General features: G+C 38.3%; 1 protein-coding gene across 2 annotated transcripts in view; it reads right to left on the minus strand.

Moving 5' to 3' along the window:
* Positions 1 to 14,843, minus strand: part of LOC122793640 (anoctamin-7-like) — a 2,355,351-nt gene that overhangs the window by 460,056 nt on the left and 1,880,452 nt on the right. The window lies entirely within an intron of this gene.

Here is a 14,843-nt window from a genome sequence, read left to right on the forward strand (position 1 = left end):
CTCCAAATAGATACAGTAATTATGTGGCCTGGATAACATTCATATCCTGCATGGCAAAGATTGTTGTCAACTCGGGTATCCTACAGCAAAAGCATCAGATCCGATTCAAAACTGAAGAAAAGGTAATCCAGAAAGGTTAGTCTAGATAGCCTTCCTGCTGAGCATGACAGATTATTTAAAGAAAATGAGAGTTTTAAGATCACTTCTTCATGTAGACATCACCACAAAGTATAGAAAATGGGGAAAAATAATGAATCTGAAAAAAAAATGCAAATATTATAGCAGAATGTACAGTTCCCAAAATATTCACATTGGCAGTGATAGAGAAAGAAACTAAAAGACTTGGTGCATTTTTTAAATATTCATTTACAATTTTACACCTGCGTGATACACAGTCTCCTAAGCACTACTAATATCAGACATTACCTGGGTGCAAGGCACACACAGTGCAGGTAGTCACAAAAAAGATTATAGACGGTATAAGTGATACAGTTCTATGAACATAAGCCAAAATTACTTATTTATAATTATTGCATTCTTATATGAGTCATATAGTTTAGTTTAAATATTTACAATACAGCTCAATTATCACAAAATAAGATGAGATAAAAGGCATGGTGGTACAGGCTATAAGCTGCTGTTTCAATAGTACTGTGTTGGCTTGAAAATAAGGCGCACCCGGATATAAGCTGCACCCTTAAAATTCAAGAGAAAAAAAGAAAAAAGACAATAAACAGAGAATTAGGTACTGTACACATTTATTATCCTGCAAATCATGGAATCAATCATTGCCAGTATTAACTGCAGTGCTAACATACAGCAGAGTGACGAGTACCAAACACATTCTCATTGCCTTATTCTCTATCACCACTGTTGTCATTACTGACTTCACTAGCAGTATTCGTCTCATCACTCTCACTGTTTGCTTTACCCTCCTCCCATAATACATCATCCTCGCTGCCATCCAGCGCATTTGACACGCAACATTTTTTTGAACCCATTAATGATGGACTCTAATGATATTATGGATCATGAAGTGAGAATCTTCTCACACAGAAGGGTGACTGATGGCTTCTTAATCTTGCCAGATGGTGTGACGGCATGATCCCCTTGCAGAAGCCAATATGAATATTGTTTTTGTAAGTGGTCTTTGAACAGCTTGTTCATGACAACATCAAGCACCTGTACTTTTGAAGTCATTCCTTCATGTATTATGACAAGGCCAGTCTTTTGCAGAGCAAATTTTTTCTTCACTTCAGGAGTTAGATGTCCCTTAAAAGCATCCAAAATAAGCATGGTTCTCTTACTGAGCAGTGCTCCAGGTCTGTGATTCCAAACAGTAGACAGACAGTCAAGCATCAGTTCCATTGTGAGCCAGCCTTTTTCTTGGAAACGAATCACTAAGCCCTTAGGAAAGTTTTCTTTGGGTAAAGTTTTGTGCTTGAGAATGATATAGGGTTGTAACTTTCCTCCATTGGCTATGACAGCTAACATCACTGTTATTCTAAGTTTTTCATACCTGGTTCCTCTTAATGGGATACGTTTCGCCCCCTTCTTATCTACTGTGGTGTTGCTCGGCATGTCAAAAAAAATGGGCATCTCGACAGCATTGCTGATGTCATGAAAATGGTAGGAATGACTCTGCTGCATTTGTACTGCTGAAAGTTAATCAGTTTTTCGTGAAAGTCTGTAGGCAGTCTCTGTGCTACTGTAGTGCTTCGTCGGAGAGCAAGGCCACTTCTGCGCATAAACCGACGGCACCAACCAGTACTTGCACAGAATTCTTTTAGTGGTATGGTCAAGATCTTTGTGATTTCCAAAGCCTTCAGTTGAATTATCTCTTGTGAGATAGACATCCCTTCTTTTATATTATCTTGCACAAAGGAAAGAACTCTAGCTTCAAGTTCAGGATATTTATCACATTTTGGTTCCCTGAAAGATTTTCTTGTTGAGATTGCTTTTTCCCATTTTTGTTCTGAAGCAACCCAACTTCACACATTAGATTCATCCACTCCATATTTTCTTCCTGCTTCTCTGTTGGTTGTAATTTTAGCATAACGAATAACTGCAAGTTTGAAACTTGCATCGAATGTGCGCTGAATTCCTAGGGTTGATAATGCTTTTCTCTCCAACTGATCATTCATATTGGAAAAAACACAATCATACAACATGATGAAATGTCATAAAAGCTAAGGTAGCAAAAATAAGCTGCAACATAACTTTTTGCAGTTGAAATCTGAATAAAAAGTGCGGCTTATTTTCGGGCCAATACAATATATAGAGATTGTTAGCAATTCTGAATGGAATGATGGATGGAATCCATAGAAAATTATGGAGAGAGAGAGAGAGAGAGAGGAGGAGAAAATATGACTTTTAGGTAATAACATTTTGATTAAAACAGTAACATTTGGTATTGTCAGACAGGTTTTAAGAGATTTTTGTATGCAGCTCTTTGAAGTGCACACTATTCCTTGGGGAAAGCAGGTATTGTGTCCAAATGTTTTGGGTTGAGGTCTGGGAATGAATAGTCAATATAACATAGTTTGTTATGCAAATGACTACAAATAATGATTCCTCCAACCTTTGACCAACTACTATATCCAGTGGAGATTTGCGATCAGCTTTCTAGTGAGGAAGAGGAATATCTTATGTTTTAGCAGTTTAAACTGCAGAGGCAAAAAGCAAAAGATCTAGTCAGTCTTTGGTCAGAAGCTATGTTACTTTTACTAGGACAGAGCTGTGGTGCTTTGCATGTTGGCAACACTAGTAAATTTGAAAATTCTATTACTGTTTGTTTGGAGTGAAGAAGGTAGATGTTTTATAAGGGAGCAGTGATGTACCAGGCTGTAATCCAGTAGGTACAAATCATATTTTGCATTACTGCTACATACTCTGTAACTGACTGCCCATACATGTCAAGCAGAGTGCTTCCTTGGCCCTCTTTAAAAGGAACCTTGATGACTGGATGGGAGATAGGAAATTTACCCTGGGGATCACGTCAGCCACCCTGCTAGATAGGGGTCCAGGGAAAAGTAAATATTGTGTGAAGAAATAGCCAGGGAATGGTTATGGCTAGGCTTGTATAGGCCCTAGGGCCAACAGCCTAGTACCAACCTATGAACCTATGAAGCAGTGTGCTATTAAATATAATGTTCAATAGAAAATATTGGTAAACACATCTTATGGTAATATATGGCAAAGATCGGGATTAAGAGTGACTAGTTATGAGGCAGATCTTGGTTTGTTTTAAAACCTGCAATCTTGCTATTTTTATAGCTGAGAAGTAGACTGCTATTGAAAAAACAAGTGGAGAGAGTTTAGGTCAGTTCTGAGCTTGCTTTTTATAAGGGAATAATATGAAGGGAATAAATGTTAGATCAGCATATCGCCTGTACACAGTATTATTTTGAGCCCAATGAGAACAGAGAGGAACCTTTTTAAAAAATTGGAAAATAGCATGGACGTGGGCTGACCTTTGTTTGACATCTTAAAAGAAAGCGAGAGAAGGAAGCAGAGGAGAGATTACGGGTCCATTCTCATCTTTGAAGGGACTGTGGTACATATACTTGTAAATCAAAGCAGTTACTTTGAGGTTGAAGCCATCTGTTTGAGCAGGTAATTCTGAAGTGTTTACAGTCAAGTAGATCAGAATTTTGCAAGGCCATTAAAAAGAAGTCCTCTGAAGTGTCACTTATTCATGTTCTGGAAGATATTGTTTAAAGTACAAAGGGCTGTCATGGTGACTATCTATATCCAGAATGCATATTAGTGCTTACACAAGATATACTGTTTCTTAAGAAGTGAGAAGGTTGTATAATGGCAGTTTTTTTATAATCTTTCCTGGTATTTGGAGGAAGAAATAAATCTGAAGTCAGATATAAAACTGGATACAGAAGGTTTAGGAAGTGGTTGAATGAATACAAATGTCCATATAAAATGAAAACCTGTGTGAATTACTGACACTTTAAATATGCAGAAAAGGAAATGCGTAATGTGGTCTTTAGCAAATTTTAATAAACTGCATCAAGGGCTAAATCTTGTATGATGTTCCTAAAATAAAAGAGTAGGTAAACTTAAAGAAAAGCCTTCATTAAACATAGATGGAGCTTGATCAAATTAAGTGGAAGGTACAGAGCAACTGGTATGCTAGAAAACTTTGACATTAAGACTGAGTCTGAGTGGAAGAGAGAGCTAATAGTAGATCTCCTGGTTAAGGCATCAACTTCTTCCCAAAGTACCTCAGATTGTATTGTTTTAGCATGAGTGCAGGTCCACTGAAAAAAGTAGTTTGCATTCAATGGAGCTTTCCTAGATCATGATCTGGAAAAAAGTGCAATTTTGAATAAAATGAAAAGAGATGAATAAAAAAATACATTTAACTTAGAGATATGGTTGTGTTAAGTAATTATATTTCCTGCAGTTAATGTATTCATTGGATTTTGATTGTATATTTTATTATATTTCATAAATTTCATAAATTCCATGCTGTGTTCAGGCCAAGAGGTCATCTAAAGTTTTCAATATTTTCAGACTGTTTTACTCAGATAGGTAATTGGTTCCAAAGTCTTGTGATTTTAATAGTTTAGCAAGAGTGACGTGTCTCAGCGCTTTCCGAGTTTTGCTACAAAGTTCATATTAATGTGTCTGTGTTTCATTATAAGTATAGATATCAATAATAAATACTGATTGTAAAATAGAGTCATTAAGTATGTTATAAGCTAAAATTAATGTTCCTCTTATATATCTATAACAAAATGAAAAAAAGATTCAAAGGTTAACATCTGGCTCCGTAATGCAGTTCCCTTAACATCACAATTCTTTTTGTAAATTCTCTTTACACTCCTTCTAAACTCTTCAGTTGTTCTTTAGTAAATGTACAAAAAGTATCATTTTACTCAACTATTGGTCTAATGTAAGCTTTAAATATGAATATTAGGTGTTTATCATCTGTAGTGGAAATATTATGGAAGCTCAACTCACTGTAGCTCATATCACTGACTGCATAGTAAAATAACGGAAAGCTTATTTTCCTTGATATTTGGTAAACTGCATCTTCATGAATAGAATTTCCTATATGATCTCCTAAATGGTCATCTCCCCTTCTTAGCCTCACATACACACACACACACACACACACACACACACACACACACACACACACACACACACACACACACACACACACACACTCACACACACACACACACACACACACACACACACACACACACACACACACACACACACACACACACACACACACACACACACACACACACACACACACAAACACACACACACATATATATATATAAACACACACACACACACACACATTATATATACGCACACACAGACACACACACACACACACACACACACACACACACACACACACACACACACACACACACACACACACACACACACACACACACACACACACACACACACACACACACACACACACACACACACACACACACACACACACACAAGGCCGAAATATGCATATACACAGCTAGTGGGGTTTGGCTTTATTGGCCTGAAATTGTCCATTAAAATGACGAAACATGTCATGGGCATTCAGAGTTACCAATTAGCTGAAACACCTGATGTTCATAAGGATCATTTGCATGTATCCCATGGGCCTCTGATACAGGAGGTTTGGGAGGTCACTCAGTGGAGGTTCTAGCTTTGCTGGAGTTTTCATTTTGTTTTTACTGATTGTTTTTTCAGAAACTTAAAAAGGAGGGAATCGATATGCAGAATATGCCAAGACTTGGACTGTATAATAAATGGAGTTGTTTCATGTACTCCACTCAACATCCCACTTTTTCTGTGCATATGTTAGGAGGTAGGCAGAAACTGGAGTACCCAAGGAAAATCTTTTGCACAGAGAGACAACATACAGCCTTCACATAGACAGTAAGCAGAGATCAGGACTGAACCCTAGTTGCTGGATTTTTGAGGAATAAACTTTAACCTCTGTCATGTAACGTGGCCCAATCACTGTAATAATTTATTCTTCATTTCAGTAATCGTTTTGATAAGTAATGTTGCATGTAGGTCAATAATCATCATTTTTAGTATGTATTTACTCTAGTTGTAAACTGAAACATCTGAAATGTGTCAGACTAAAAAAAAAAAAATAAAAAAAAAAAAATAATAAGTGTCAGACTGTCAGCTGAGGAAGACTAAGTGGAAAGGTCTAGCTCTGAATGAAAGGTTATTATCTAGTTCAGACTCTAGGATTTTATCTACATGATATCGCAATCCGAATGAGGTGGCTAACAGTCTTTTATCAAATGTCATCTAAGAAATAACTTAAAAAGTTTAAAATGGCAGTCTACTGTCACTGCAAAATAAGCTTCCCTGTGGAAAACCGAATGTGACAGATGCAGACTTCAGAGTCAGAGATCAGGTTATATGACAGAAGTCAATAGTGACCTAAAGTTTGCCTTGGTAACAAAAATGTTGGCAGATGACTCTATCACTAAAACAATCAATTTAAGAAATCCAATAACTACTTTTGTTCCAGAAAATTTTGAACTATTTACAAACATGACTATTTCTACATCAGTGATGGAGATCCAGGATGCACAAGAAGAAAGACATTAAATTCATTCTTTGTAATGGGTTTGGAGGCTACTTTGGTAGGTTGCACAACATTCACCAGCTAAAAGACCCTGAGGTACAACCTGGAGGTTTTCAGCTGAATCACCACTAATACCATAATGTTGCAGATCTTGCAGTAAAAGAGATGGACATTGTGCATCAGAAATTACTCACATGAATGTTTCCTACTAACATCTGAAGCCTGAGCCGAGAGTTCAAATACAGAAAGCAAAATTCCACAAAATATATAAAACTATGTAAACAGAAAGAGAAAAGGGCAAACCAAAAAGCAAGAGATTTTGAAAGTATAGTGAATGTGATATAGTAATGACAAGAAAATATTGTCAACATTAAATTGTTTTTTTGATTTATTAATTGGCCGGATAAGTGAAGAAATTCTAATGGAGACTTTTTGGCCACAAACCAGGGAATACAAGCTATAAAAAGGTATCCACGTTACATGTCAGATGCCAAAAGAAGTCCAGGTTTGGGGTCTTTAAGACCACATGTCCAAGGAATGAATTAATACAGAACTGTTAGCATATTCAAATAATGAAGATAATGGAGTGTCATTCCCTAAAACATGTTCGGGCTACTTTGATTCTTAAATAATCAGAATCAGTGGTAGTTGGTAACTTCAAAGCAAGGAGTGTGCAGCAAGCAACAGTGCGAGTGGGACTAATTGGAATGGGGTTGGGCTGTTTCACAACAGATCAATGACAATTACCTGTGATCAGACAACAGATGGGGTCAGTCACTTTCATCCACAGACTGCCTCAGTACCCACTCATTATAAGCACTTCATAGACTATATACATATCAAATATCTGACTTCAATCAACAACCTGACCCTTAGATGAAAATGATCCCAAGAAAAAGGATTCCATGCCCCCCTCCCCCCATTGTACACTGGTCATCTCTGCATTTCCCTGGTGCCCTACCCAGATATATTGCTTTAATCTCAGGTTGTCTTTCTTTTGATCTTTCCCCACCATCCTTTTAACACACTCTAGCCAACCAAGACTCCACTGGAATAATTTTGGAAGAAGTAAGTGAATTAAGCTTGGAGGCCTGGAGGCCACTGGGCTCACAGAAGTCATAGGGTACAAGATGCTCTGAGGTAGATCTTTAGAGCATTTTTATAATCATTTCATGCAATTATGGCCTGAACAAAAATCATAAGTAAGGAAAAAAACTCAGTTTTATTTTTTTTCTTTCAAAGAAAAATAAGTTGCGTAAAGCTTAATGTTCAGCGCTAACAACATGGTAGCTCCCAATGAAGTGAGATAACAAATGCTTGCAAGGATGTACATCTGGAAATAGTGCCTGCCTCCCCATTCCTCCAAAAAATGTTTACCTTCTGTATATCCCTTTAATGTTAGATTGAAACAAAAGCAAAATCGCAAACGGCCACAGGCATATATCATATACGGGTCTATATTACATAGTCGAAGTTCCATAACTTTGACTGACATATGTTCGAACACATATGTCCAAAGTTATGGAACTTCAACTATCGATAAAAAAATAAAAACAAAAGGAAAAAGAAAATAAAAGTGTATATGTGCCCCCCTGCACCCCCCACATGAGGGGGGGTTAATTTAATTTACTGCACTGTAGCGCGACCGCAGAGTTGGTATATTTAAAGAGCGGTGGATTGTGGTGGGTGCCCCCTTGCATATACCCGTTTATTTTATTTTCTGTTTTTTTTTTTTTTTTTTTATGTTTTTATTGATAGTTGATGTTCCGTAACTTCAGACGTATGTGTTCAAACATATGTCAGTCAGAGTTACGGAACTCCAGCTATGTAATATAGGCCCATCATATACTTGGGGGTCTGGAGGAAGAAGCCAGGGTATCTGAATAAAACCTACACACAGCCACGGAGTACATGCATGCTCCACACAGAAGAAATCATAGCCAAAAATATTTCAACCAGAGTACCAAGTTGAGACAACAAGGCTACTCACCACACAACTGTGACAATGATCAGCTGCTATAACAAACATCCAACTAAGGCTGCCACAGGCCAACCAAAAGCCCCTTTGCATAGCAATTAAGGCCAAGTTTATTGACTGTGTACACCTTAGACATCAGACTATAATAAAATAAGAATAAAAATGGCCTACAATAATTTAACACACACCCACAAACCATCAATGTTTGACTACAGCTGTACAACTCAGATTTTCAATTATAAATAAATACATAAATAGCTGTTACAGTGGGATGTGCCTTTTCATCTCACTGTTGTCATAATACAGTATGTGAAACACAGTACCCCCACATACATCTCAATTTCTTAGCTCAAGAATCAAGGAGTAAATAAGGGGGGACAAAGGACCAAAATCAGGAACAGTTATTGCATTTAATCTCTAAATAACTTTCGAAATATGTAAACATATTCAAAATGTTCTCTTCACATTTAATTGTTTACATGACACCTTTCTCTTCCCCTTTGTCTGCCATCATACATATCTTACTTTGTAACTTTTTTAAATATTCCCCTTTCCTCCTTTGAAAATTAGAATACTTATTAATTAGAGCTTTGTTGCTTTGTTTGTAACTTTCTAAATTCCTCTATGCAGAATTTTCAATACATTCAATGGGAGTGTTACCCCCCCCCCCCCCCAGTGGAGCAGCAGATAGCATTGTTGACTCACTGCAAGAGGTTCCCAGATTAGATTCTTGGATGAGATGTCTTTTCTGTGGAGTCTGCATGTCCTCCATGTGTTATGTGGGTCTCCTCCGCGTGCTCCAGTTTCCTCCCACATTCCAAAGACATGCAGTAGGTGGATTGGTCACTCTAAATTAGCCATAGGTGCGAGTGTGTGGTGCGGATGAAATACTATAGCAGGGCTAACCAGTGGTGTAAACCTTGACTCTAGATGATTATCACTGTTTATGTGACACCCCAACCCCAAGTGCAAAAAATGGGAAAAGGGGTTGTGGATTGATGGATGGATTCAATGGGGTTGTTAAAACAGAATTAAAACTACTTGGCTTGTTATATTTATGTGTTGCATTATCTGAGTGACAACTTATTCCATTTAATATATATTTTAAATACAGGTTTTTAGTGTGAAGTTTAAAATCACATACTGGCTTTACTAAATCTACCCTCCTCAACAGGGTAAAAGAAAACCCTCTACTTAAAACTTTTATTTTTATTTCATTAAAATGCAGTTATTTAAATCCAGTATTACACTGTTAACTTGTGCTTCATTCCAAAATTCACTTACATCAAATGTACTAAGCTTTGAATTTTTAATTGCATCATTTGCTACATTTACAGGACCTACTACTTTGTGCATACATCATTTTATCAAATAACAAGGTCATATTTTAATTTCAGCAATATTCAAAAATGCTTTATTAATATCGATGCAAGAAATCATTAAATTAAAAAAATATATTTCTGCAAGTCAAGAGTTTATGTGTATATGGGTGTGTGTGAGTGTATTTTCTTCTTTTAATAAAAAACCCAACAAGCAAAGTAAGCTGATTTCATTTTTTTCCTTCAGACTGCTCAGATGTTCCTGGAACTTCCATCATGCTCAATACTGCATACATGGAGCTCTGCACTCCACCTATTCATTCTTAAAATTATTTAAGAAAGAAAAGAAATAAGTTAACAAAAATAATTAATGCTTCACTTTTCCTTTTCATTGGGAGCTACAGGCCTGGACTAGGCCACCTGGTTGCCCTTGAAAGCAATTTTTCAAGAGGAAGAGGCTATAATCAAGCCGTGGATTTTTAGAGGTAGGGAGTTCTAACAAATGCCTCTTTTTAAAAGAACCTTTGTTTGATCTGTGCATTTTATCCCCAGGGATGTTTGTCATGTCGTGAAATAAGATGGAAGACCTCTGGTTTCCTAAAGATGTGGCATAACAGGTAAAAGGCAGTACATTTTGTAGTCTTTTATATTTAATGCTAACTAATAAAAATGAGCAGAGGTTGTGTTCTGATCTTAACAAGGATGAGGAGACAACTTTATGTGAGACATTACAGTTCTCTTAAGGAATAAGTAAAATGAACCTGCAGATGAAGCTTAGAAGAATGTGCACAGTGAGAAAGTTCTAGGTTATCGCTGCAGTCATTGTTTACAGACAGTGTTCAAGGGATAGGATAAGAATATGGTTTTCCTGCTTCTGTGCTTCATCTGGACAAGATATAAGCTATAATGCAGTAGGCATGTATAAGCAGGCATTTATTTTCATTTGAAACTTATTTATATACCTGTTAAATGTAAGAGTAAGAAGATCTAGACAAATCCCCAGATATTTGTAAGAAGGAATTAACTCTATAGCAGTTTTGTCACTGGATGGTAAAATTTAGAGTGCTGTATGAGCAAGACAAGCGTGCCCAACAATACGCACATTTTCTATTGAGTTTAATTGAGTGCATTTATCTGTGCATCTGTCTGTTTATCTAGCTGTGTTTGTGTGTACATATAAATATAGCTTCCTGTCATCGATCAATATTTATAGGATTTCCCTCATCAAATCTCCTCCCTACCCTTTACTTTCTAATAATTTTACTTCAAACTGTATTGAATTTATTGCACATGATCTATAACAGAAAAGCCCCTGGAGTAGGCACATTACCACCAAGCTTCATTAGGCTTTTAAATAGTTATCTCCATTTCTTACATTTTCACCCACTCTCTGACCAAATCTGTGATCTATGGCTTTTGAGGAATAGCAACAGTTCTCTCCACACCTAAACTTCAATACAACACACATAGGGAACAAGAGTATAGATCACTAACCATCCTTAGCATCATATTTATTTATTTACTGGCATTTGTTGACTGGAAAAGTCGACTGGGTCAAAAACCCATTTTCAGTGGAGGCCCGGGGAGAAAAGCTCCACATGTATTACAAGTAAAATAAATCTAACATAAATGAATTTAACATGAGCAAGATCAAAATATTGCATGTATAAAAGAACATATGTACAACATTTTGGATCAGAGTCCTCATGCAGTAAGTACAGGTTTATAAGTTATATATTTAAACAGTATAGATGGGAATCAGTACCTACTTTATTTTGCTTTTGCGTCATCTTAAAAGTACTCAATTGTATTTATTACTGCCTGGTGTAACTCATTCTAAGCCTTTTAGTTTAAGCACTTGGGCTTCAGACCAGTTGTTTTACATTAGGAAGGTTTGTGGTCTGCACTGTGGTGGCAGAACAGGTAGCTTACATCCTTCTAAGTTGGGAACTGCTGACTGAGGACTCAGTGTCTGTTATTCTAAAAGTGCATTAATTCTGGTTTAAGCACGTGGGCTTCAGGCCAGTTATTTTACATTAAGAGGGTTCGTGGTCTGCACTCTTGTGGGAGGAGAGGCTGGACTCTGCCCTTCTGAGCTGGGAATTTCTGGTTAAAGGCTTATAGTGCCTGCATATTTGAATTGCTTCTTACTGAAATTGGTACACCTTGTTTGCTGTAGCATAGACTAGATCCAGGCCTGCTGAATCTAGCTTTGTTTGTATAACTTGAGCACTAATCCAGGCATTCTTTAAAGTATTCAATTGTATTTATTACTGCTTGGTAGTAACTTGATTAAAGTGTAGCTATCATTCTAAGTATTTTGGATTAAGCACTTGGGCTTCAGACCAGTTGTTTTACATTAGGAAGGTTTGTGGTGCACTGTGGTGGCAGGATAGGTAGCTTACATCCTAAGTTGAGAACTGCTGATTGAGGGCTCAGTGTCTGTTATTCTAAAAGTGTATTAGTTCTGGTTTAAGAACTTGGGCTTCAGGCCAGTTATTTTACATTAAGAAGGTTCGTGGTCTACACTCTTGTTGGAGGAGAGGCTGGGCTCTGCCCTTCTGAGCTAGGAATTTCTGGTTATAAGGCTTATAGTGCCTGCATATTTGAACTGCTTCTTACTGAAATTGGTACACCTTGTTTGCTGTAGCATAGACTAGATCCAGGCCTGCTGAATCTAGCTTTGTTTGTATAACTTGAGCACTAATCCAGGCATTCTTTAAAGTATTCAGTTGTATTTATTACTGCTTGGTAGTAACTTGATTAAAGTGTAGCTATCATTCTAAGTCTTTTGGATTAAGCACTTGGGCTTCAGACCAGTTGTTTTACATTAGGAAGGTTTGTGGCCTGCACTGTGGTGGCAGGACAGGTAGCTTACATCCTTCTAAGTTGGGAACTGCTGATTGAGGGCTCAGTGTCTGTTATTCTAAAAGTGTATTAGTTCTGGTTTAAGCACTTGGGCTTCAGGCCAGTTATTTTACATTAACAATGTTCGTGGTCTGCACTCTTGTGGGAGGAGAGGCTGGACTCTGCCCTTCTGAGCTGGGAATTTCTGGTTAAAGGCTTATAGTGCCTGCATATTTGAACTGTTTCTTACTGAAATTGGTACACCTTGTTTGCTGTAGCATAGACTAGATCCAGGCATGCTGAATCTAGCTCTGTTTGTATGCTTGTTTGTTTGCTTGTTATTTCCCTGAAACGCTAATTCCACCTGAAACCCGGCTTTTCAGCGCTTCTGTGGATCCCTAGTGATATCTGTATTGCTTACTGTACTTATTTTCTTGTTTCACTTGAAAGAAAGTTACTGTTTGTTGTTTTTGCATTTAAGTTACCTGTAACACATTGCATTTAAGTTACCTGGCACTTGCTCACTAAGTCAGCACTAAAAAATTAAAAGCACTACACCCTCACAAACTCCCCTAGAGTATCTTGTTCCCCATTGGCCCTTTTTTTCAATTATAAAGGAATTCCCAATACTATTCCAGCATGTCCAAAGGTCAGTTGTCAATCAATCTGGGAATCTTGAGGCAATGTTACAACTGCCTCATGTACACAGACAACCCTCTCCTCCTCCCAACAAATTCCAACATATGTGAGAGATGCAACCATATAGCCAAACTGGAGGCTAAGCTCTCTCAACTCAGTTCTGGCGTAACCAGTCAGGAGGAGAAGAAGGAAACCACACTCACTACAATTCCAGTCTCACATAGACCTACCACGACAGCAAACCAAACACATAACAACACAAAAACAAACTCGGAGGCTCTAAATAAAAATCTGCCATAGCAGCAGAGACCTCCAAAGCAGACACCCAAGCAACCACTACTCCAAAACAAAACATGTGCAACACATAGCTCACAAAGTCAGTGTGCTGAACAGTCACGGCCCTTAAAGCTAAACAACACACCTGATACACTTGTAATAGGTGACTCTATCGTCAGGCACACTGACGTCCCACTCACCAGGCTGAACAAGCAGAAGGTCACGGTGAGCTGCCTGTCGGGCGCTAGGATCCGCCACATAACACAAGCACTCAGGTCACTCCAAGGCAAGTACAAATATGACTAAGTCATTGTCCATGCTGGTGTGAATGACCTGAGACGTACCTCCCTGGACTACATGAAAAGAGACATAGAGGAGCTCTCTGAGCATGTAGCCCAGCCCAGTATGACCCTGACCTTGAGTAGCATCTTACCCTCACCAAGAATGATGCCACAATATGAGGACAAGATGATCAATTTCACCAATTGGCTTAAGTATTGGTGTCATTCAAAGGGGATCCAATGCCTGTCAGCCTGGGATGACATGCTCGACAAGCCACGATGCTTCGCTAGGGACGGCTTGCACCTGTCACCCCTGGGCTTTCGGATATTGGCAAAGGCTCTTGCTACCCCCATAGTGCCTTTTTTAGGCAAGGCTGAAAAGGCAAACCCACCTCCATAGGTATCACAAGGGATAAGAAACTAAGAGTAATGCTACTCAATGCCAGAAGTCTAAACCTCAAGATGCAAGCACTCGAAACTTTCCTTAGCATGGAGAACATCGATATCTGTGCAGTAACAGAAACCTGGTTCAAGGCTCCCGAGAGCACCCCAGCACTACCAGGTTATACCTCATACCATGCTTTTCGACCCCAAAACTTGGACCGAACCACAAAAGGAGGGGGGGTATCAATATTCGTCAAAGATACCCACACCTCCAGGTTGGTGGCACAGCACGAAGCATCAGAGACTATCCATGTGCAACTAACAGTGGGTAAAACTGCCTTCCAGTTTATAGCCTGCTACAGACCACCCTCTCAAACCCAGGAACCCCACTCAGCCTTCCTGAGAACACTGGAAAATATGAAGGTCTCTCCAAACACCATTATATTGGGCGACTTCAACTACCCAAACATAGACTGGGAGCATTACTCTAGCTCCAACACCCTAGCCCAAAGGTTCCTAGA

This window comes from Protopterus annectens, chromosome 2.part0 (assembly GCF_019279795.1).
Source record: "Protopterus annectens isolate FY-2018-M chromosome 2.part0, PAN1.0, whole genome shotgun sequence".
Taxonomy (NCBI): domain Eukaryota; kingdom Metazoa; phylum Chordata; order Ceratodontiformes; family Protopteridae; genus Protopterus; species Protopterus annectens.